The 26,447-nt window shown below is 44.0% G+C and overlaps 1 protein-coding gene and 1 pseudogene across 1 annotated transcript in view; both read left to right on the plus strand.

Annotated features, from left to right (window-relative positions):
- The first annotated feature begins 2,190 nt into the window (after positions 1-2,190).
- mindy4b (MINDY family member 4B) overlaps positions 2,191-26,447 on the plus strand; it is an 88,723-nt gene continuing 64,466 nt past the window's right edge. The window contains exon 1 of the mRNA XM_048542815.1: positions 2,191-2,269. The gene's annotated coding sequence lies outside the window, so the exon portion shown is untranslated. The remainder of the gene's footprint in view (positions 2,270-26,447) is intronic.
- On the plus strand, positions 23,569-24,146 carry LOC125457451 (ubiquitin carboxyl-terminal hydrolase 15-like; annotated as a pseudogene).

A 26,447-nucleotide genomic window follows, 5' to 3' on the forward strand; every position in this document is an offset into this window, starting at 1 on the left:
AAAATTGTTAGTAACTTCCTGTATTTCTATTCTTTGATCCAAAGGGCATTTGCTGGTGGACCTTGCTCAGACAGAGCACCAAGATGGAGAGAGGGAAGTTTTTTTTTAATTAATGTGAGTATCCCTGGCCAGGCCAGCATTTATTGCCCATTCCTAATTGCCCAGAGGGCAGTTAAGAATCAACCACATTGCTGTGGGTCTAGAGTTACATGTAGGCCAGACCAGGTAAGGATGGCAGGTTCCTTCCCTAAAAGACAATAGTGAACCAGGTGGGTTTTTCCAACAATTGACAACGCCTTTATGGCCAGCATTAGACACTAATTCTAATGTTTTTTGTTGAATTCAAATGGTGGGATTCAAATCCAGGTCCCCAGACCGTCACAAGGATCTCTGGACTAATAAAAAATGACAGAACAGCAGATACTGTAAATCAGAATTGAAAACAGAAATTGTTGGAAAAGCTCAGCAGGTCTGACAGAACTGTTCTGAGGAAGGGTCACCAGGCCCAAAACAATACCTCTGATTTCTCTTCACAGAAGCTGCCAGGCCTGTTGAGCTTTTCCAGCAATTTCTTTTTTTGTCTCTGATAATACGACTAGCCCAATGCCTTCCGAAGTGGACCAACTTAAGAGAGTAGTAAGGGAATGGAACGCTTTGCCTGCAACGGTAGTAGATTCGCCAACTTTAGGTACATTTAAGTCGTCATTGGATAAGTATATGGACGTACATGGAATAGTGTAGGTTAGATGGGCTTGAGATTGGTATGACAAGTCGGCATAACATCGAGGGCCGAAGGGGCCTGTACTGTGCTGTAATGTTCTATGTTCTATGTTCTAATGTGGGTGGGTCTGGTATTGCGGGGCAAGGGTGGTGAGTCATGTAGAGGGCAGCTAAGGAGACAGATAGTAGTCTAATGATGTTATCGTTCAGTATAGTTGTCGAGCTACACAGGCTAATGTTCTGGGGAACAAGGGTTCAAATCCCATCAGGAATTCAATGATGTGACTTTGGGTAATATGAGGAAAAAGCTTTCTCACTCAATGAGTAGATATGGTCTGGACTGCACAGCCTGGAAGTGTGGTTGAGACAGATTCAAGAGGACATTGGGCAAGGGTATCGCGGAAGTTAAGAGATGGGCATTAAGTCATGATATTTGTTTGAGGAGCCAGTGTGGGCGCAAAGGGCAAAATAGCATTTTTCTCCACCGTAACAATTCTGTCAATAAAGACAAAACAATTCAGATCTCCTGGTAATTGATCCCAGTTGTTGCTTGTGGGATCTTGCAGTATGGTGGTGAGTTTTGAGAAGATTTGTAGCTCAGGTTGAGGTTCTGGATGTGAGCTTGCTCGCTGAGCTGGAAGGTTCATTTTCAGATGTTTCATCACCATTCTAGATAACATCATCAGTGAGCCTCCGGTGAAGCGCTGGTGTTATGTCCCGCTTTCTGTTTATCTGTTTAGGTTTCCTTGGGTTGGTGATATTATTTCCTATGTTGGTGATGTCATTTCCTGTTCTTTTTCTCAGAGGGTGGTAGATGGGCTCCAAATCAATGTGTTTGTTGATGGAGTTCCGGTTGGAATGCCATGCTTCTAGGAATTCTCGTGCATGTCTCTGTTTGGCTTGTCCTAGGATGGATGTGTTATCCCAATCAAAGTGGTATCTTTCCTGATTTGTATGTAAGGATACTAGTGATAGTGGGTCATGTCTTTTTGTGGCTAATTGATGTTCATGTATCCAGGTGGCTAGCTTTCTGCCTGTTTGTCCAATGTAGTGTTTCTCACAGTTCTTGCAAGGTACTTTGTAAATAACGTTCGCAGTATGGTATTAGTGATAATGGGAACTGCAGATGCTGGAGAATCCAAGATAACAAAGTGTGGAGCTGGATGAACACAGCAGGCCAAGCAGCATCTCAGAAGGGTCTAAGCCCGAAACGTCAGCTTTTGTGCTCCTGAGATGCTGCTTGGCCTGCTGTGTTCATCCAGCTTCACACTTTGTTATCTTCGCAGTATGGTATTTGGCTGCTACCTTTTCTGACCCATCAACAGGACATTGCACCAGCTAAACTGACACAACCCCAGATAAATTGGAAAGGATAGGAGTTCATTGGGCACTAGGACCCAGAAGAATTGAAAATCTCAGAAGGACGTGCCTGGTATATACCTTGCTCTCATTGTTTTAGCACCAGATTATGAATCAAGGCTAAAGGATCAGTTGATCACGAATGCTGGTGTCTACCCAGTGCATTTAGAATCTTCCCAATATCTCGAATGTAAGTTGTACCTCTTTAACTGTTACTACATGACCGGCCTTGCGTTGATTTTGTTTCCTAAACCACATGTAATGGATATCTAGGTTTCATTGTGTTTACTACATTCAAAAATGTAACATAGAAATTTCCACCCCAGCTGGATGCCTCTTGTGCAGTACGACACAGCACAAACAGCAAACTGCATGTCTAGAAGGCTTCGTAGAATTATTGAGTCCGTTCGGCCCATCGTGACAATGCTGCCGCTTTGAAAGAGCTGACCAAATCGTCCCATTCCCCAGCTTTCTCTCTATTGCACTGTGAAATACTTTCCTTTTGAAGTATGCATCCATTTCCTTTCTTGAAATTAGTATTGCACTAGGTAATCTGAAACAAAATATTTGCGTAATTTGATAACGTACTTCGCTGTTTTGGTTTGATTAACTTGACGCTGCAAAGTTTTTAAAGTAAAAGGTGAATTCACGATAGTACAATTCCCTCACTGGGACGAGACTGGTGATGGTTTAACCAGGAGGTCACCATGCATCAGGCAAGGGGAGAAGTTGAAAAGAAGAGTCCCCCATGGTAACCTCAGCCAGTGCAGAAATTGAGCCCACATTGTTGGCATTACTCTGTATTGCAGTTCAACCATTCAAGCTAACTGATCATGTTGGGTTCATATGGTTGATAACTAGGACTAGGAGTTTGTGAAATAGCACTGTCAGGACTTGGGAGGGGGGGAAAGGTGGCTGAAGGGTCATCCAGACAGTCAGCCTAATGCTTTGGGGACACATAGAGTTATACAACACGGAAACAGACCCTTCAGTCCAACTTGTCCATGCCGACCAGATATCCTAAATTAATCTAGCCCCATTTGTCAGCATTTGGCCCATATCCCTCTAAATCCTTCTTACTCATATACCTATCTAGATGCCTTTTAAACATTGTAACTGTACCAGCCCCCACTAGTTCCTCTGGCAGCTCATTGCATACATGCACCACCCTCTGTGTGAAAAAAAATTGCCCCTTAGCTCCCTTTTATGTCTTTACTCTCTCACCTTAAACCTAAACCCTCTACTCCAGGGGAAAAGACCTTGGCCATTCACCCCATCCATGCCCCTTATGATTTTATAAACCTCTATAAGGTCAGCCTCTGACGCTCCAGGGAAAATAGCCCCAGTCTATTCAGCCTCTCCCTATGGCTCATGATGTGGAGGTGCAGGTGTTGAACTGTGGTGGGAAAAGTCAGAAGTTGCATGACACCAGGTTATAGTCCAACAGGTTTGTTTGAAATCACCCAAACTTTCAGAGTGCTGCCCGTTTGTCAGGTGCTCCTAATCAATAACCTAACCATCCATACTGAAATAGCTATCGAAGCCCACATCCCATGAAAGACTTTTTTAAAAAATTAATCTAAATATTAACATGTTAGATGAAGCTTCCCAAACTCACAGGATCTACACCACTGGTTATAAAAGAAGGAAGCCCAGGATTGCCAAAACTCAGGGACTAACCTGAATTAATGGTGGAGGGAAGTTCAATGCCACCTCTCCAGATATTACAGATGTGTTGTCACTTCCTAAATGTGCATTTTGGATATGTTCTGAAATGGTTAATACTGAGGAGTGCCACAAGCACCACTTGATGTCATATAGACTGAGGATCGCGAAGTGGTGAGATGTCACATCTGATCCTTCTGTAACAATGTCTATCAGATTAATGTTACTTTAACTTTTCTTATCAGATGGTAAACCGTATCTTGTTAACTACAAGGCACTCTTCTAGTTAGTCCAGAAAGTGGATTTCCTTTACTGCACTAGACCAGGCAGCCTTTGATGTTGAACAGGATGGTAACAGGAAACGTCATTGTGAACATACAGCGCAGTGAGGTGACTCTGTTGATACAACTTTGTGCTCATCTCTGCTGGTTATTCCCTGTTTCAATCTCTTCACTCCCACTTCTATAATTGTCACTGTAGTGAACCAAATCTAAATCAAAGTCACAAATGTATCTGACCGTGTCCACAATGAGCTACATTTCCTTATCTTTATTGCCACTCTTCAACCTGGTCTGCTGACTATACTATCAGGTGACAATGCTTCTAGTCTATTATCTAACTCAAATGGAAAATTAATGTAAAATTTGGCTTTCCCTCCTTTAATGCCTTCCTTGAAATTATGCCTTTTTTAATCTATTCACAGGATGAGGGCATCGCTGGCTGGGCCAACATTTATTACTGCGTTATTAATAGGGCTGTTAGAAATCAATCACATTGCCGTGGGTCTGGAGTCACATATAGGCCAGACCAGATAAGGATGGCAGTTTCCTTCCTTAAAGGACATTAGTGCACCAAATGGGCTTTTGCAACAATCAACAATGGTTTCATGGTCATCATTAGACTCGTAATACCACATCGTTTAATGGAATTCAAATTGCACCATCTGGTGAGGCGGGATTCAAACCCAGGTCCCCAGAACATTTTCTGGGTCTCTGGATTAAGGGTCCAACAATAATATCACCAGGCCATCAACTCCCAGCATAAAGGTTTTGGCCCTCCCTTCTTTATGTATTCTTTCGCCTGATCTCCATTTTTACTGAATGACACCTTTGTGAAAAACCCTCACTGTTAAATGCACAATATAGATTGTGTATAAAGACTCTCAGCGATTGCACCTGCCTTCTCAAGTTGCTAGGTATTATAACTAGAACAACAGATCAAAGGATTGATATCATCGTTAACCCAAGATCAGTTGTCCAGTGTACACTATAAACAGATCAACTGAGCCGTAAATTTAGTTCAATCCTTGAAATCACACCCATATATCCATTATTCTGCTGGTTAAGCATTAAACCATAGTAAGTACCTAATGATTTCAAAAGAAAATTCTCTCTTAAGGCAAGTCTTGAATCTTACTTATCGGGTCAGAGGCAGTCAACTCCTGATAAGAGTGAAACCTTCTTTTGTAATGAAAGTGCAACTGCCAACTAACCAAAGGAACTCAAATGATTTGTAGCCTTAATCAGTTTTTCTTCCATGCAATTCAAGCAATGAGATGGCAATCCTAGTCATAGCCATGTAACGCTGCATGCAGTGATAATCAGCCTAATCCCTTTTGTGGACAGCAGTAAGAAGGTAGGTCCCATCACTCACCAGGTTACACAGCAAGAGTTAAAGAGCTTGTAAGGATCAATTGATTTTGCTGGAACAAGCAGCTAGTTTTATTCTACCTCTCCCACTGTTCATGCCTGCTGACCTCAGGTAGGAGGCTGTTTGTGCATTGGGCATGTTGTTCCGATTTACACTGACAGAAGCAGCATTAAATCCAATTGCTTTTCATTCTAATAAGCATGTCATCTTGCCTTCTTTTAAAAGGTAGCTGCTAAATGTGGACACTGGACTTAGGATTGTAAACTGTGAGGAGATGGTGTAGATCTCCAAAAGCCTGTTGACAAGATAGTGGAGTGGACAGATAGATAGGAGCTGAAGTGTGAGGCGATTTATTTTGGGAGGATGTACAGTGAAAGGCAATGCAAAACAGTGGGTGTAATTGTAAAGGCGACGAAGGAGCAGGGAGACCTGGGTGTGGGGTGTATATGTGCACAGATAATCGAAAGTGGCGGGACAGGTACAGAGAAAGCATTAGTAAAGCGTACTATATCCTTGGCATTATTAATAGGGGCATCGAGTACAAAAGCAAAGAGATGACTTGCATAAGACACTTGTTAGATCTCAGCTGGAATATTATGTACAGTTGTGGGCACCACTTCATAGGAAGCATATGACAGCATTGGAGAAAACGCAGAGGCAATTTACAAGAATGGTTCCTGGAATGAGAAACTTCAGTTGTGAGGATAGATTGAAGAAGTTTAGGGCCTGTATTTCTTGCAGACAAAAAGGCTGAGCGGAGCTTTAATAGAGGTTTGTTAAATCATGAGTGGGCTAGAGAGGGTGGATAGGGAGAAGCTGTTCCTGCCTGTAAAAAGGAAACAAGAACATGAGCGGTGGATTTAAAGTGATCTGCAAAAGCAGCAAGGGTGAGAAGAGGAAAAACTTTTTCACTCAGCAAGCTGTTAGGGAACGGAATACAGAGCCTGGAAATGTGATGGAGGCAGGTACATTAGGGGCATTCAGGAGGGGTATTGGGTGATTATTTGGATAACAATAATCTGCAAGTGTTTGGAGATATAGAACACTGAAAGGTTCTGAGGTAGGGTCACTGGACCTCAAACATTAACTCCGCTTTCCCTCCACAGATGCTGCCAGATCTGCTGCGATTTCACAGCAATTTCTGATTTTGTTTCTGATTTCCAACGTCCACAGTTCTTTGATTTTTTTTGGATAGGGATGAAATGTTGAGAGCATTCTTCCCTCAACTTGCGTAACTGAAAAGCAGAGAAAGGGAAGAGGAGACAAACTAAATGAGGTCTGGCCTCGATTACCGCTCAAACATCATATAACACGATAGGAGGCGAATGGGCCCATTATATTTGTGCTGTCTTGTTGACAAGAGTTTCTGAAATTACTGTCTTTCCACTATCAAGATGAGGCGATGGCCTAGTAGTTTTGTCACTGGATTGTTAACCCAGAGACCCAGATAATGTTCTGGGGACACCAGTTCGAATCCTGCCACAGCAGATAGTAGAATTTGAATTCAAAAAAGTATCTGGAATTAAGACTGTAGTGGTGATCATTAAACCATCGTCAATTATTGGGAAAAGCCCACCGGGTTCACTAATGTCCTTTAAGGAAGGAAACTGCCATCCTTACCTGTTCTGGCCTACATGTGACTCCAGACCCACAGCAATGTGGTTGACTCTTAACTGCCCTCTGAATGAGCAATAAATGCTGGCCTAGCCAGCGATGCCCTCATTCTGTAAATGAATTATAAAAAAAAGCTATTCTTTCCACATGTGCCATTGCAAAATATTTGCTCAAAAAGATATTAAATCATGCTTTGCTGATGTATTACCAGAACTAGCCTTGTCTTCAATACAGTTACACCAACTGCAGAGGACGTTGTTTCAACATAAACAAAATTGCTTGAAAAGCTCAGCAGGTCTGGCAACATCTGTGAAGGAAAATACAGAGTTAACGTTTCAGGTCCGGTGACACTTCCTCAGCCACTGGACCCAAAACATTAACTCTGTTTTTTCCTTCAGAGATGCTGCCAGACCTGCTGAGCCTCTCCAACACCTTTGCTTTTGCGTTCATCCAGCCTCACATTTCATTACAATGAAATGTGAGGCTGGATGAACACAGCAGGCCCAGCAGCATCTCAGGAGCACAAAAGCTGACGTTTCGGGCCTAGACCCTTCATCAGAGAAGGGTCTAGGCCCGAAACGTCAGCTTTTGTGCTCCTGAGATGCTGCTTGGCCTGCTGTGTTCATCCAGCCTCACATTTCATTATCTTGGAATTCTCCAGCATCTGCAGTTCCCATTATCTCTCACATTTCATTACCTTTGTTTTTGCTCCTGATTTATAGCATCCGCAGTTCTTTCAGTTTTTGATTGAACAGAGTCTAGTTTGCCAACAATCTTTGAAGTTCATTGAGCAGTATGTTGATAAACCTGACTGAGGAATGTCAATCTCATGACTTTGTTTGGTGACAACATGCCTTTGAGAGATTTGTTTGCAATTCCAGATTGCATTGATTAACATCTCATTAAGGCTGTAAGTTTTCTTCACATGTTATTTACAGGAGAGCTGATTGTTACTGTGACCGATAGAATCATTTTATATATGAGAGCCCCCTTTAAGTTTGACTTGTCCCTTACACAAAGACCACTCAAAGACACGGTCTGATAAGCTAAACATGAGATTTTACAGAACATCAGGTGCTGACAGCACCTGACCTACCCCATCTTTGCTTGACAATTTCAGGTTCCCCTAATAATGCTGAGAGAGGGCTGCCTTGTTTAGGATGGGAGGATAAATAAAAGGTAGACCTCCCAATTTAGGTGAACATATGGTGGGTGGGGGGTTGTCTATGATACAGATAGTGCCCCTACCTCTGGGCCAGGCCCCCCCGGTTCAAAGTCCTAGTGCTCCAGATAGGAGTACCAATAACAGGTTGATTAAAAATACCTAAATCAGTATTATGGCCCCACCTGGCAAAGACTAGCCATTTTCTACATCACTTCTGCTCAGTCTAGGCCTCTGAATCAGAACGTAGCACCGTACAGCACAGGAACAGGCTCTTCAGCCCACAGTGTTGTGCTAAACATGCTGCCAAATTAAACTCATCCCTTAAGCCTGCCTTTGGTCCATATGCCTACATTCCTTGTATTTTGATGTGCTTATCTAAAAATCCCTTAAATATCCCTATCATGTCTGCCTCCACCATTACCCCTGGCAGCGCATTCCAGACACCTACCACTCTCTGCATAATGAACTTGTCCTTCACGTCTCCTTTGAACTTTCCCCCTCTCGTCTTAAATGCATGCCCTGTGGTACCAGACGTGTTAGACATTTCAATTCTGGAGTCATGAGGCTCCAGGGAAGTGATCTAGGTTGACATGTTAATTCACTGCTTAGGGAGCACTGCATTGTGGGAGGTGCAGAATCAGACCCGAACATCAACTAATCACCAAGTGACACAACCAATTCTCATTTGTCTCACTACACATGGACAACAAGGGATACAAATTCATCTGGGACAACATGCCCATAATCTCACAAACCAAACAGAGACATGCCAGGAAATTCCTGGAGGCCTGGTATTCTACCTGGAACTCCATCAACAAACCACTGAGAAACAAAACCGGAAATAATACCAATCACCCCAGCAAACCAAGGCATATAAATAACAACAGGGACAGAACACCAATGCTTCACTGGAGACACACTGACAATGTAACCTAGCAGGGTGATGAAATGTTTGCAACCAAACCCACCGGCACAGCGATCAAGTCTACAACCAACCTAGTTCCAGTCTTCTGATAACAAAGTTTGAAGCTGGATGAACACAGCAGGCCAAGCAGCATCTTAGGAGCACAAAAGCTGATGTTTCAAGCCTAGGCCCTTCGTCAGAGAGCTCTCTGATGAAGGGTCTAGGCCCGAAACGTCAGCTTTTATGCTTCTAAGTTGCTGCTTGGCCTGCTGTGTTCATCCAGCTTCACACTTTATTATCTTGGATTCTCCAGCATCTGCAGTTCCCTTTATCTCTAGTTCCAATCTCCTACCTTTTCCCCATTTCCTTGCACACCATTTCTAACCAATGGCCTCCTAAATGCCTCTATGGAAGCTGCTTCCATGTTTCCAGATAATGCATTCCACACTGTCATGACTCGCCGAGTGAAAAGCCTTGCTTCACATCACCCTTGCCTCATAGGTTTGTCACTTTAAATCTATGCCCTCTTGTTCTTTAGTCTGTTAACAGCAGGAACATCTTCTCCTTATCTACTATCGAACCCATTCATGATTTTGAAAATCCCTCCCAATCTCCTCTCAGTCTTCTTCTCCCAGTGAGAACAATGCCAGCATCTTTAATCTAGATTCGATAGCAATATTTAAGAGACACTAAGACAACCACATGAACAGGTAGGCAGGAGAGGGATATGAATCATGCATGGCCAGATGGGATTAGTTTAGAATGACATCAGGTGGGACAAGGGGCCTGTTCCTGCGCTGTACTGTTCTATGTATCTGTGCAGATGTATTTTTAAACCACAGGCCAGGTCGAGATAAATGTTCTTATCTTTTGCCAAGTGTGTTGCCCACCAGGACTGCAGAAAAAGAACTGACCTCAGTTTTATAAGTGCATTTGAAAAAGCAATTTTTCATTACTGATATATAGAAAATATATCTATATAAATTTTCTATATGTGATATAGAGATAGTTTGATTACTGTTTGCAGGGATCCAGCACAAATTTCTTTCCTCCATTTTCACCTTTAAATATTTTACCCTATCCCTTACTGGTGAGGTATTTTCATTCTAAACTGTATCCTGTTGGACCATTTGCTTGAGCAAGTTGTTCCTCGCTTTTTACCAGTACTGTTGCGGAAGCTTTCCAGATTGTTCAGCAAGTTTATTCAGTGAGTCACTGAAATACACAGCACAGGAAGGCTTAATCCAGTCTGTGCTGAGTTAGCTGGTCTCAGCCAAAATTTTGAGTGGCATTGTACAATGGCTATCAGAATCCTGGAATGAACAGAAGAAGGTGGGATGGTGGGAAGGGGATAGGTGTAACCTGGATTTTTCTCTTGATCTTTATCTTGTGATTGCTGTTGGATGTGAGCCACGTTCAAATCCTAAGGAAAGGATCAGGCTCTGCCCAGTCAGGTACGTTCTGACATTCATCATCTTCCATTTGACTGATTTGGTTTATTGTTGTCACATGTTCCTAGGTACAGTGAAAAGTTTTGTTCTGCATGCAGTACCGACAGATCGTGCTGTGCAAAGTGCATAAATGTGATAGAGCAGAGCGAGGAACACAAAATGTCACAGTTGCAGAGAAGGTACACAGAGAGCGAGATCAACATTTAATATTAAAACCTGAGACGTCCATGCGCAACTCCAACAACAACAGGGAAAAAGCAGCTCTTGAATCTGTTGGTGCGTGTGCTTCAGCTTTTGTGTCTTCTATCTGATGGAAGAGGTTGGAAGAGATTATAACTGGGTGGGAGGAGTCTGTGATTACATTGGCTGCCTTCGTGAGGCAGTGAGAAGTACAGATGGAATCAATGGATTGACGATTGGCTTGCATGATGTACTGGGTTGTGTTCACAACTCTTTGTAGTTTCTTATGGTTCCATTTGAATAAAACTATTTTGCTGTCACCAAGGATCAAGTGCATTAGTAGCAACATCTATAATAAAGCCAGTAGCTCAGAGCGATAAATACCAATTAATAATACAATTTAAATAAAGGGCATACATTTTAGGGAAATAAACTGTTAAAGTAATGTAGAACTTTTAATTTTCAAAAGTCAGCTTAAATGTATAATTGTGGAGTCAGCAATAATCAGCTGATGTGAGCAATCATATTGTTTGACTTGTGCCTAATTTAAGTGAGATACTGAAGGCTGCTTAGCAACAAGTACCAGAATAGGGGAAAAAATGGCAAATATTCAAATGCAATTATGCAGTGTAATACTACTGCCTGTTATAATTGATATAAAATATGTCTTTCTATACAGAATTCTACATTCAATCTTGTTAGTCAGAAAAAAAAACACAAAGAAGGGCATTCAGCCCATCTGTACCAGATCTTTGAAAGAATAATATCCAACAATCGAACAAGGAACAGGAGTAGGCTACTCAGCTCTTCAAACCTGTTCATGGCTGATTGATTTTAATTTCAGCTTTGTATTCCATATGCCCCTGAAAATCTTTCTCCCCTTAGCAAAGAAGTATCCATTTAGCTCTGCTGTAAAAACTGTTTTCAAGATTCTACGTCCACTACCTTTTGAACATGAGTGATCCACTTAGTCCCACATCACTGATGTTTTCACGTGGATTTGCATGTTTATTTCTAATCATATTTAGGCTAAGCCACATAAAAATAGTATATTTCCTTTCCTACAGGACATTAGTGAACAAGATGCATTTTTACAACAACTGTTACCAATAGACTACTACTTTTCTTAATTCCAGATTTTATTTGAATTTAAAATTTGCTCCCAGACCATACTAGGATTTAGACTCATTGCTTCTAGACCATTAAGTTTACAAGTTTGGGATTGTAGCCACTGACTAAAACACTACACCACCACCGACCTGACAGAATCAGTAATTAAATTGCAATTTAAAAGAGTTACCATCATGATATTCATTAAGAACCATCCATGCAATTTTTGATTTCACTGTGCCATAAACAGACTGTCTCCAGGTTACACAATAAGAAGTTCAAAGCTTGTTAAGTAAGGAGTGAACTATAGCAATCCAGAGATCACTGATTTATAGGCATTATATGTATTTTAAAAGGGTTTAAGTGGCTCAGTTAAAAATTAATAAATTGCATTTTAAATCATGGCACAAAAAGGTCAAACACTTCCATAAGATATTTTACATTTTGCTTTTTTAAAAGTAAAAGAACAAATCTAGTTATAGAGGATAGCAGAGCTGTTGTGCATACATTACAGTTTGCATTCAGTTTAACATATAAAAATGTACATTTACTGCAAGGTGCTTGCATTCATCTCTACTGTGTTTCATTTATTTTACTGAATGTAGTGCAGTCCAACATTTTTGTATTTTGTTGAGGATGCCTTTTATGCCATGACAAAAAACATGCACTGATTTCCTCCAGTGACTCAGTGAGAAGTAATTAAGACTTAGTAAGAGCATTAAAAATTCAATTACATTCAAATGCACCAAAATTTAGCATCTATAAGATTAATAGCTGTATGCTAATAGCTAGATTTCATTACCATGTTATCAGGTGATATCAGGTCATGTGGAACTGGAAATTGAGAAACTCACTTCCAGTGAGATCCAGCTCAACTGTGCCTCTATCTGTAGTATGAGTAGACAATACCCGAGGTGACTGGAAAGCTGGTTTGTAATGTGGGGTGATGCTAACAGCACAGATTTAATTCCAGCACTGGCTGAGTTTATCAGAAAGGACCCTGCTTCTCTTGCCTGAGCTGTGGTGACCTTTGAATTAAGCTGCCTCCTGTCATCTCTGTCTAATGAGTGAGTGGAATTGTAATTATTTATAATCATAGAGTCATACATCACAGAAACAGACCCTTAGGACCAACTCGTTTGTGCCAACCAGACATCCCAATCTGACCTAGTCCCAATTTCCAGCATTTGGCCCACATCCCTCTAAATCCTTCCTACTCATACACCCATCCAGATGCCTTTTAAATGTTGCAATTGTATCAGCCTCCACTCTGGCAGCTCATTCTACATGAAAATGTTGACTGTCAATTCCCTTTTAAATCTTTCCCTGCTCACCTTAAACCAATGCCCTCTCATTTTAGCCTCCCCTGCCCTAGGTAAGAAGCCTGGGCTCTTCACCCTATCCATGCCCTTCATGATGTTGTAAACCTCTATAAAGTCACCCCTCAGCCTCTGACTCTCCAGGGGAAAAGGCCCCAAATTATTCACCCTCTGCCCATAACTCAAACCCTCTAAACCCAGCAGCTTCCTTTTCTGCAGCTTCTCAAGTTTAACATCATTCTTCCTATTAAAGGGCAACTGGAATTGTATGCAGTATTCCAAAAGTGGCCTCACCAAAGTCCTGTACAGCCTCAACCTAATGTCCCAACTCATATACTCAATGTAATGACCAATGAAGACAAGCATATCATACATCCCAGATGTCCAAGTTCTTCAAGGACCGCAACTTTCCCCCCACAGTGATCGAGAACGCCCTTGACCGCGTCTCCCGCATTTCCCGCAACACATCCCTCACACCCCGCCCCCGCCACAACCGCCCAAAGAGAATCCCCCTCGTTCTCACACACCATCCCACCAAACTCCGGATACAACGCATCATCCTTCGACACTTCCGCCATTTACAATCCGACCCCACCACCCAAGACATTTTTCCATCCCCACCCCTGTCTGCTTTCCGGAGAGACCACTCTCTCCGTGACTCCCTTGTTCGCTCCACACTGCTCTCCAACCCCACCACACCCGGCACCTTCCCCTGCAACCGCAGGAAATGCTACACTTGTCCCCACACCTCCTCCCTCACCCCTATCCCAGGCCCCAAGATGACATTCCACATTAAGCAGAGGTTCACCTGCACATCTGCGAATGTGGTATACAGCATCCACTGTACCCGGTGTGGCTTCCTCTACACTGGGGAAAACAAGCGGAGGCTTGGAGACCGCTTTGCAGAACGCCTCCGCTCAGTTCACAACAAACTACTGCACCTCCCAATCGCAAACCATTTCCACTCCCCCTCCCATTCTTTAGATGACATGTCCATCATGGGCCTCCTGCACTGCCACAATGATGCCACCCGAAGGTTGCAGGAACAGCAACTCATATTCCGCCTGGGAACCCTGCAGTCTAATGGTATCAATGTGGACTTCACCAGTTTCAAAATCTCCCCTTCCCTCACCGCATCCCTAAACCAGCCCAGTTCGTCCCCTCCCCCCACTGCACCACACAACCAGCCCAGCTCTTCCCCTCCACCCACTGCATCCCAAAACCAGTCCAACCTGTCTCTGCCTCCCTAACCTGTTCTTCCTCTCACCCATCCCTTCCTCCCACCCCAAGCCGCACCCCCATCTACCTACTAACCTCATCCCACCTCCTTGACCTGTCCGTCTTCCCTGGACTGACCCATCCCCTCCCTACCTCCCCACCTATACTCTCCTCTCCACCTATCTTCTTTTCTCTCCATCTTCGGTCCGCCTCCCCCTCTCTCCCTATTTATTCCAGAACCCTCATCCCATCCCCCTCTCTGATGAAGGGTCTAGGCCCGAAACGTCAGCTTTTGTGCTCCTGAGATGCTGCTTGGCCTGCTGTGTTCATCCAGCCTCGCATTTTATTATCAAGCATATCAAATACCTTCTTCAAACCCTGTCTACCTGAAATCCACTTTCAAGGAAGAATGCACCTGTACCACTAGGTCTCTTAGCTTAGCAATACTCCCTAGGGCCTTACATTAAGTGTATCAGTCCTGCCCTGGTTTGCCTTATCAAAATACAACACCTCACATTTATCTAAATTAAAATCTATCTGCCACTTATTGGTCCATTGGCCCATCTGATCAAGATCCCATTGCACTATGAAATGATGTTTTTCAACGTCCAGAACGCCACTTATTTTAGTGTCATCTGAAAACATACTAACCGAACCTCCTAAATTCACATCCAAATACTTTATGTAAATGATGAAAAGCAGTGGACCCAGCACTGATCCTTGCCAAATACTGCTGGTCACAGGCCTCCAGTCTAAAAAGCAATCCTCCACCACCACAGTCTGTCTCCTACCTTCAAGCCAATTTTGTATCTGGATCCCACGTGAACTAATTTACTAACCGGTCTACTGTACAGAACATGGTCAAATGTTTTGCGGAAGTCCACATAAACACTTGGGGCGGCACGGTGGCTCAGTGGTTAGCACTGCAACGTCACAGCACCAGGGACCCGCGTTCGATTCTAGCCTCGGGTAACTGTCTGTGCGGAGTTGGCACATTCTCCCTGTGCCTGCGTGGGTTTGCTCCGGGTGCTCCGGTTTCCTCCCACAGCCCAAAGATGTGCAGGCTAGGTGGATTGGCCATGCTAAATTGCCCGTAGTGTTTGGGAGTGTGTGGATTATAGGGGGATGGGTCTGGGTGGGATGCTCCAAGGGGCGGTGTGGACTTGTTGGGCTAAAGGGCCCGTTCCCACACTGTAGGGAATCTAATCTAAACAACATCTACTGCTCTGCATTCATCAGACTTCTTTGTCACCTCTTCAAAAAGAAACTTACACAAATTTGTGAGACACGATTTTCCACACACGGAACCATGTTGGCTATCCTTAATTAGTCCTTGACTTTCCAAATGCATGTAAACCTCATTCCTGAGAATCCCCTCTAACAGCTTACCCACCACTGATATCAGGCTCATTAGTCTTTAGTTCCTGGGCTTTCCTTACAGCCTTTTCAAAATAATGGTACCACATTGGCCAACTTCTAGTCTCCTGGCACCTCAGCTGTGGTTATCAATGATACAAATGTCTCTGCTAGGAGCCCAGTGATCTCTTCCCCAGCTTCCCACAAAGCTCCGGAAAACGCCTAATCAGGACTTCATTTTTACTTTTAAGTAGTTACAATTTGTTTAAGTTTACACTAGCACTCCTCATGTATTGAAGTCTCCCAGAACCTGTTTGCAATAATTATACAGAATGGGATTTCTCTGCCATGTTTAGGGGCTATGAGCTTGGCACACACAACAACTTCACTCACTTAAAGCAAACTGTTACAAACCGTGGAAATGGCAACTTGGAAAGTGGCTCTCTGACTTCCACTTTTAACTGTACATGTTCATGCTGTCTGATTTACTTCAGCAATAGAGAGCGCTGACATCCTCAGTGTTATTCTTATCACAATATCGTAGCTAATACCTGGTGTCTTGTCTGAGTGTGCTCCTGTGGAATCCCATGAGGAACCATGGTCGCTGTTCACCATCCTTACTAATGAAATGGACAAAGGTTGAGGGAGACCTGAAACATTGATTCCATTTCTCTCCCCACAGATGCTACCAAACTAGCTAATGATCTCTAGCAATTCCTGTTGTTGTTTCAAGCATTCTCAGTATTTGCCCAGCTGAGATGTAACTTTCTTGATTCTTTACAAAGAGTTGGAATGTAGGGACGTGTGCATCTCATAGCATTGGAGGCATAGTGACTGAGCATGCTCAGCCATGCATTGGGCCACTGATCATTTGTAACAATCTGCAGGTATTATGGGAATATTGAGGGAATGCTGTGCCTACCAATATTAGATAGGTGGTAGCGTGAGTGTTCCCCCTATTCTACTTTGTCTTTGCTACAACAAGGATAAGAATCATGCTTCCTGTTCACAGTTACAGGTAGGTGCAATTACCGTTTTATCACCTGAGTTTCTTGCTTCAGGAACTTATCACATTACAAAAACATAGCCTTTGTTGCAATCAATAACACACAGTGAAACAACTCTCAGTCAATGAGGTATGTGGAATTAAGTATGTGGTGGCCTCCCAGGTCCATAACAAACAGAACAGTGAAAAGGAACATGTCCATTAGCCCAATCTCCATGGAAACAAGTGGCTATGAGATTAACACATGTTCTGTTTGATTGAGCCATTTCTCTTTCAGCTTGGCATCTGTGAGGGTCCTCCTGGATAATCTCACCTTCAGCTTCTTCATCAGAAGTGACTTCCTCACTGAACTGGATGATCAGCCATGATCGGGGCAGCATGGTGTCTCAGTGGTTTGCATTGCTGCCTCACAGCATTAGGGCCCCTCCTTGGGTGTAAGGGTCCTGACCCGAAACGTCAGCCTTCCTGCGGCTCTGATGCTGCCTGGCCTGCCGTGTTCATCCAGCTCTACACCTTGTTATCCCATTCTTGGATGACTGTCTGAGTAGAGTTTGCCCATACTCCTTGTGTCTGTGTGTTTCCTCTGGATGCTCCGGTTTCCTCCCACAGTCCAAAAATGTGCAGCTTAGTTGGATTGGTCATGGTAAATTGCCCATAGTGTCCAGTGATATGTAGGTGGGTGCATTAGACATGAGAGGTGCAGGGTTGTAGGGATAGGGTGGGGGAGGTGTACATCTGGGTAGGATGCTCTTCAGATGCTCTGTGTGGACTTGTTGGGCCAAATGGCCTGTTCCCACACGGTAGGGATTAATTGATCATATTGAATGGCATAGCAGCCACGAAGGGCTGAATGGCCTACTCCTGCTCCTATTTTCTATATTTCTATGTAACTCAATTGAAAAGTACAATGAATTGTGGTTTTAATGAGATCTTAATCATTGCAGATAAGCTTCTCGATACCTGCTGAAGAGAAGGTGTGGGGAGAGAAGTTACAAGGTTTACCTTAGCAGTGAGAATCTGATGTTTGCATCTAACCCAATTAAGTCTACCTGCTCGCTATTAATTTTACAACCTCTAGGACTAGAAGCTCATGTTTACCACACAGAAACAGGCCATGCTGCCCAACAAGTTCATGCTGTTATTTATATTCCACAGGAACGTCCTCCCATTTTATTCATCTAATCCCTCTCTTTTCTTTTCTTTTCTGTATAATCTGTTTCTCTCGTTCCCCACTAAAGATTAGTTTCTATCCCTCACCTCAACTATTTCATGTGATACCAAATTGCTTTCTCTATATTAAGGAATGAATTAGTCACAATTTTACCATAACAGGGCCTCCAGCCACAGGTAGTGATGTTGATGGAGGGCCTTGAGCCAGGGTGTTTCAATAGTCGAGTGGATGCTCTGTGGTGGAAAGGCTAAGTTTTGGAAAGTGGCTTAATGGACCGAAGGAGACACAGACAGATATAAACTCCATCTAAATACTCTGTATTCCTTGTTTAATCTTAATCTCCCTTCATGACTATAAAGACCCGATTCCAATGAAATAAAGAATCTCTGCCTCTTGATCTTTGGCTTATCCGCGTGCTTTAACAATGTGATACAATTATGGGCCCCTGATCCTGGTGTCCCGCACAGATAAGCATTTTCCCTGAGTCTACCCTAACAAACACTTTCATTATCTTAAAGCGCTTTAGTGACCATCTCTCAATCTTCTTTTTTTGCCGAAACGGAGGAGAAATCCAAGTTGTTCAACCTTTTCACTGAAGTATGACTTCTTAGTTCTCGTGGAGATCTGGTAGAAATCATTTCTGAACTTCCTCCAGTACTAGATGGATGAAATGACTCCTAAATTTGTAATTGAAAGTCACTTGCATGAGATAACCACGTGCTCCAGGACCTATGTAGACCCATACCCCCAGAATGAGTCAGCCCCTTCAGGAGCTGGAGAGAGAGAATGGAACAAAATGTCACCATGTTATTTTTAAATTCTGGCTCTTGCAAGTTGTTTTGCAGTCAAATGTTGCCTTCCTCACCCCAACTATTTGAATTACGCACCGCAGAGGGCGAGAATGATTTAGTCACAGCTTCCTCGTGATCGTGCAGTACTTTAACGACAGATTTCAAAAACTAGGCGTCAGGGTTTTGCAGATTAGAAAGACAGCTTGTGTTTACACAAGTCGACAAGCCAAGAGGAGCCAGTCACTAAATTAATCTGTGCAGACTTTGCACATTCTCCCCGTGTCTGAGTGGGTTTCCTCCGGGTGCTCCAGTTTCCTCCCACAGTCCAAAGATGTGCAGGTTAGGTGGATCGGCCATGCTGAATTGCCTGTAGTGTTCAGGGGGTGTGTTGGTTATAGGGGGATGGGTCTGGGTGGGATGCTCCGAGGGGCAGTGTGGACTTGTTGGGCCGAAGGGCCTGTTTCCACACTGTGGGGAATCTAATCTAATCTAATTTGCTGAAACTCCGTGTTTCAGAAGCGAACCTCAGTAAATGGCATGAGCATCTGGACTTGTACTCCAGTGCAACACTGAAAGTGGGAGAGTGGGTGGGTATCGCTTTGGTGGTCACATTGCTCTATTAAAGAAGGATGCTTGCGCAATTTGTAAATGTTTTTCTACTGTCATTTGCTGAGGAGTCGATACCATGCTGTCCATAACCCAGTGCAGGTCTGAGGGAGTACTGCACTGTCAGAGATGCTGATGAGACATTGAAGTGAGGCCCTGCCTGCTTGTGAAGGAGAATGTGGGAGATCCTATAGCATTTGTTTTAACGAACTGAAAATTCCAGTCAATGTACCTGTGAGGATGATGACAAGGGATAGGAGGAGCTGCAGATGCTGGAGAATCTGAGACAACAAGGTGTAGAGCTGGATGAACACAGAAGGCCAGGCAGCATCAGAGGAGCAGGAAGGCTGATGTTTCTGGTGGGGACCCTTCTTCAGAAATGGCTGAAGAAGGGTTTAGGCCTGAAACATCAGCTTTCCTGCTCCTCTGATGCTGCCTGGCCTTCTGTGTTCATCCAGCTCTACACCTTGTTATCTAGGATGATGACAAGTATCCTCACGTACCACTGACTCACTGTCAAATCAAGGTCCCATCAATCTGCTTGTCCCTTTGAAATTCCAGCACATGGAAAACTCTTCCAGCTTATTCAATCTACACCGGGTTTTTGCTCAACATAATCGCTTGTAATGTTACTTCTCCACATCCTTTCACCATTCACTTCAAAGCTTCTCTCGCTCCTTGCTCCACGTGTGTACCTGCACCTTCATAGACTCTAGTAGTTCAAGATGGCAGATTGCTGTCACCTTCTCGAGTATAATTAGGGATGGACAATAAATAATGGTCATTCACTTCCTAAGAGCAAATTTAAGGAAATCTGTTTTCACTTCAGCATCAGTTTCCCACCAACAGGGTGGTCTATCCAATGTGGAAGTGCTTATGTTATCTTCCATGATGTGGATATTGTGGTTTTGAAGAATTTAACATGCACTAATTACAACTAACTATTACGTAGAAACATTGCACCCCTTCAGGCACATAAGTGTCTGGGCTAACATTAAGCTATTGAATTGCAACAGAGAATTTTTTTATTTATTCATTTGTGAGACGTGGATGTTATTGGCTGGTCAGCACTTATTGCCCATCCCTAGTTGCCCTTGTGAAGGTGGTAGTGAGCTGACTTCTTGAACTGCTCAAGCCTACCTCATACTTCATGTTTCAAGTGATCTGAGGTAAGAATAGAATCCCTACAGTGTGGAAACAGGCCCTTTGGCTCAACAAGTCCACACTGAACCTCAAAGCACCCACCCAGACCCAGACCCATCTCCCTATAACCCATCTAATCTACGCCTCCCTGGACACTATGGGCAACTTAGCATGGCCAATCCACCTAACCTGCACATCTTTGGTTGTAGAAGTTGGGATGGTGAAACTTCATCGTAGCATGTTATAAACTTTGGAACTTAATCAAGGAATTTCTATTTAGAGAATCATAGAGTCATACTCCACAGAAACAGACCCTTCAATCCAACCAGTCCATGCCAACCATAATCCCAAACTAAACTCATCCCACCTGCCTGCATTTGGCCCATATCCCTCTGAATATTTCTTATTCATGTACTAATCCAAATGTCTTTTAAACATTGTAACTGTACCAGCATCCATCACTTCCTCTGGATGTTCATTCCACACATCAACCATTCTCCGTGTAAAAAAATTGCCCCTGCGTCTTTTTGAAATCTTTCTCCTCTCACCTTAAAAATATTCGCCCTCCTCTTGAAATTTCCCCATCCCCTAGGGAAAAGACACCTACCACTCACCTTATCTATACCCCTCACGATTTTATAAACCTCTGTACGGTCACCTCTGCTCCAGTGAAACAGCCTATCCAGCTTCTCCTCATAACTCCAGCCCTCCGTTCCCAGTAACATCCTGGTAAATCTCTTCTGAACTCTCTCCTGCTTAATAATATTCTTCTAATAACCAATGGAGATTTTTTTGGTTTTGAACTTTCAGTTTGAGCCAGCATTGCTTCACTTTTGTTTTTGGAATTACAGCCTTATTACACAGTCCTCAAATCAGGCCAATTGAGACATATTTTTAAGCAACCCATTTAGAGACTTCCAGATGTAGCTCTGGGCACATGGGGACTGGATCCTAGATCTTCGAACTCAGAGACAGAGATGCTACCACTGCACCATGAGGAAAGATGTTTCTATTTGACCTGTTCAGAAATGTTACTGCACGCTTCTGGAGCAGGTGGGACTTGGCTCAGATGTTACTGCACCACCATCAGACAGCAAGTGTCTTTCAGGTCACTTGATAGCAACTTCAGATCAATTAACATCTGCTTCAGAATAATCCACCAGTTATAGATCTTCTGTGGCCAAAGAAAACGGGAACTGCAGATGCTGAGATAATAAAGTGTGGAGCTGGATGAACACAGCAGGCCATGCTCCTGAGATGCTGCTTGGCCTGCTGTCTTCTGTGGCCAAGACTGCCACCTGCTGGTCACTTCAAGTAACCTGTGGTTTGATAATTTGAATACAAATATTACAGGAATAAGTAAACGGTGAAATAGAAACACAAAACATGATCTGCCATTCGTGGGTCACCCATGAGGGAATCTAATGCTGTTTTACAATTTGTAAATAACCCTATCGCACACTTCAGGCTAGACAAGGACAAGCAAATGAATGGGTTTTGAACCCATGTTAATCATCTCAAATAACTCTGGGATGAAAATGTTAACAGGCTACTTTGCAAATTGTTTGGAGATATAAGCTGAATTGGACATGACCCATGAAAGAATTTTTGAAACTTGCTCGTACATTTGAGTATTGTGAAGAAGGTTCAAAAAGCCAGGAGCTGCAAATCTTTCTGGGTCATGATGAGGAAATTGGGAGCATATGACATGAAGACACTCTCCTCTCGTGCCAGTGTAACATGTCATGCACACGCATGAGGAAAAATACAGGCAATATCAGTACGGACACTGGCATGGCTGACATGGTCACAGCCTTCTCGATATTCAGTGAGACCCTGCACAGTTAATAAACGCAGGTTGGTGGTGTGGTATCAAATTGTAGGGCCGCAGTTGTCAGCTCAAGCAGCAATGTGAACATTGAAAACAGGACTAGGAGTAGGCCATTTGGCCCTTAGAGCCCCATTCAATATGGTTGTGGCTGATTATTCACTCTGTATCCTGTCCTCACTTTCTCCTCATACCATATGAACCATTTATCCCTAAGCACTATCTTTAAATCCTTCTTGAAAACACTCAACATTTTGGCCTCAACATTTGCCTGTGGCGGAGAATTCTGGGTGGAGAAACTTCTTCTCATCTCATTGCTAAATGGCTTACTCACTGCCCTTGAAGTGTGGTCCCTGGTTCTGGACATCCTGGCCATTGGGAACATCCTTCCTGTGTTTACCCTGTCTGGTCCTGTTAGGATTTTATAGATTTCTATGAGTTGCCCCAGCATTCTCCAAAAGTCCATTGAATTACAGTCGTAACCAATCCTCGCTTACTTCATACACCAGGAACCAGTCTAGTAAATCTTTGTTACCCTCCCTCATAACCCAAGCGCACTGCATAGTGGAAGAAACAGATGCCCCACATTTCATAGAATCGTAGAAAACTGCTGTACGGAAGGAGGCCGTTCACTCCACCATGTATCTGCTAACCCTTTACAGCATAGAGATATCCAATCTTTTTGTAAAATTCACTTATGAGACATGGGCATCATAGGCTGGCCATCATTTATTACCCATCCCTAACTGGCCTTGCAAAGGTGGTGATGAGCTGCCTGCCCAAACTGCTGGCAGTCTGTGTGCTGTCGTTAGATCCACAATGCCATTGGGGAGGGAATTCCGGGGTTTTGACACAATGAATGTGAAGGATTGGCAATATATTTCCAAGTCAGGATGACGAATGCCTTACAGGGGAACTCGCAGCTGGTGGTGTTTACACATGTTTGCTGCCCTTGTCCTTCGAGATGGCAGTGGATGTGGTATGGAAGGTGCTGTCTAAGAATCTTTAGTGAATTTCTGCAGTACAGCTTGTAGATGGTGCAGAATGCAGTGATTCAGTGTTGGTGGCAGAGGGGTTAGATGTTTATGGACATGGAGCCAATCAAGTGGGCAGCTTTGACCTGCATGGATTCTTGTGCGTGTTTTGGAGATGCACCCATCCAGGCAAGTGGGGAGCGCTCCAGACTTATACTTCAAAGATGGTGGATAGGCTCTGGGTAGTCAGGAGGTGAGTTATTCACTGCAGTGTTCCTAACCTCTGACCAGCTCTTGCAGCCAGTGTATTTGTTTGTTGGGTGGGGAGGGTTCCCAGCATGCTTCAGGCACTTGCTGGCAAACATGGCGGAGCTGCTGAGCTGGAGACACGGCGTGCCGACACTGTACCGATGACAAAGACCCCGCTGAGGAAGGGCAATACCTGGTACCTGGTGGACAGTCAGTGGTCGAAGCAGTGGAACAATTGGGTTAGTTTTGATAGCTGAGACAAATACCAAATGGGAGACCAAAATACATATCCAGGCCCTGTGGACTTTGGCCTCCTAAAAGGTGGAAAGGAAAGCCTCATCGGTGAGCTGGATTACATCCCAGTGCCCACAGAGGGTCAGAATATGCTGGTCAGCTGGAATGGACTGAAAGAGAATCTAAAACAAATCATATGCAAGGTGGTGAAGCAAAGCATGTCTGTGAGGCATTGCAGAGCGGAGGTGTACCGAACAGAATTAAAGTTGAGCAAAACTGGTGACATGAACAATGTCGTAACAAAGCTGACATCACAGAGACAATTGGAAAGGAGGTGCAGACACAGGTTAGCATGCCAGAAGAAAAAGAAATTAGATTCTAGAATGAGTCCATGAGCAACAAGTTTAAACCCTTGAATAAGCCCATAGCATGATACGGAACTGTACCAGGGCAGCTATTGGGAACAGAGCAGAAGAATGAAGATGGAACATGACCAAGTGGTCCTTTGACTAATAACCCAATGCTGCTAAATATCACTGCTGTTCCTGGAGCAGTCGCTTCAGTGCCATGGGCCCAGCATCACCTTTGAGCCCAGCCCAGGGTCCGGCAGGGTACTCACGCCAGCAATGATGTCAGTGGAGGCAAGTTGGCAGTAAAGGATGGTGACACATTCCCAGTGGCAGTGGAGACGGTGGCATTCCAAGGAGACTCGGAGGGGGGGCTTTGTGGCTTTGTTTTTCTGGCGGTGACGACTCATGGCTGAGGCTGGTGATGGATCTGGGACATTTCCCTTTCTTTTGGCAGTTTCTTTTTATTTCTGCTTCTGTTTTTAATCCTGTCTTTTGTCCACTAAGATGGCACCAGAGATTAGTGACTTTGCACACTTTTCACTGTACTCCTTGAGTTGAGAACACGTGACAATAAAATCTAAATATAAATGTATTTTGCTAGCCCAAGTCAGTTTCTGGTCAATGATAACCTCTAGGATGTTGCTATTGGGGGTGGGTTGGGGGTGGGGTGTGTGGGGGGGTGGTGGCGTTCGGGGTTCAGCAATGGTCTTGCCTTTGAGCCTCAAAGAATGACATTTAGATTCTCTCTTGTTGGAGATGGTCATCACCTGGCGGTTGTGTGGCACAGATGTGACTTAGCACTCAGACTCGCGGTGTAACGTGCGCAGGCTTGAAGCTACATTTATTCACATGCAGTCCTTTGTAGGCAAAAGGAATGTGCCCACACATTGCACCTTCTTGCATATGAAACCCTAGGGAGACAGGCATCCATGCTTCATCCCCATAGCAATGCCCTGAGCAATCAGAGTTGACATGCCTTGTTTGAATGGTTTGACCTTAATCGCTTAACGAGACAGTTAATGGTTCTGGTTATATCTGCGTGCCAGCACTCGCTTCCAATGTTATATCAGTTGTTCTTTTCATTTCTAATGCTCTTTGCTTTTGGATGAGTGCAACACAAGGAGCTGAGACCTTGCCTGGAATCTAATAGGCGTCTGAGCGATGTGGGCCCCAAGCTGAGAAATCTGGGTGAAGCCTTTCCCGACATTGGGAGAACATGCCGCATTTTCAAGAAGAAATCTGGGTTTCCAGACAAGATTGTTGCTGGGGAGCAGTGAGATGCCTTTTCCATGGGGACTATTGCCTGCTAGCAGCCTCATTAAGCACAAACCTCACCTCATTCATACACAACTCCCTATCACATCAGGCACTCTGAGGAAACTAGATGTTAACGAGTCCAGACCTGGAGGCCAGAGTGGGTACTGGTGAGTCCAGGTTTCCAGTTGGATACCAACGGACAACGTCTCAGGACAATCTCTAGCATCCCTGCTGCATTCATCCCACCAGCTTGCTACCCGGGGGGTGGAGGGGGCATTGGCATGTGAAAACTGCCAGTCTCTCAGGACCCCCGTGGCATCTCTCCAATCCACTTGCGCTACATCCAGTCTTTTAAAAGCTACACATTGGGAAACAGTGGCAACTATCACAGTAAAGCTGCAGCAAGGACGCTTTGCACACGGGCTGGACCAGGCTGCACCTCGGGGCTTGCTCACCTAGTGCTCACTCACTTAGAGTCATAGAGATGTGCAGCATGGGATCAGGCCCTTCAGTCCAACTCATCCATGCCAACCTGATATCCTCAATCAATCCCATTTGCCAGCATTTGGCCCATATCCCTGTAAACCCTTCCTATTCATATACCCATCCAGATGCCTTTAAAATGTTATAATTGTACCAGCCTCTACCACTTCCTCTGGCAGCTCATTCCATACACACACCAACCTCTGTGAGAAAAAGTTGCACCTCAGGTTCCTGTTATATCTTTCTCCTCTCATCTTAAACCGCTGGTTTTGAACTCCCCTATGCTTTGCTATTTACCCTATCCCATGCCCCTCGTGATTTTATAAACCTCTAAAAGGTCAGCCCTCAGCGTCCAACGCTCCAGGGAAAATAGCCCCAGCCTATTCAGCCTCTCCCTTTAGCTCGAGCCCTCCAGCCCTGGCAACATCCTTATCTATCTTTTCTGATCCCTTTCAAGTTTCACAACATCTTTCCTATAGCCGGGAGACCAGAATAAAGCCCGAAATAACTGCAGATGGAAGAGTGACTGGATGCCAAACATTCATTCTGATTTCTCTTCACAGATACTGTCAGACCTGCTGAGCTTTTCCAGCAACTTCTGTTTTTATTGTTGTTATGGACCAGAAATGGACACAGCACACACC

The sequence above is a fragment of the Stegostoma tigrinum genome, chromosome 14 (assembly GCF_030684315.1).
Source record: "Stegostoma tigrinum isolate sSteTig4 chromosome 14, sSteTig4.hap1, whole genome shotgun sequence".
Lineage (NCBI taxonomy): Eukaryota > Metazoa > Chordata > Chondrichthyes > Orectolobiformes > Stegostomatidae > Stegostoma > Stegostoma tigrinum.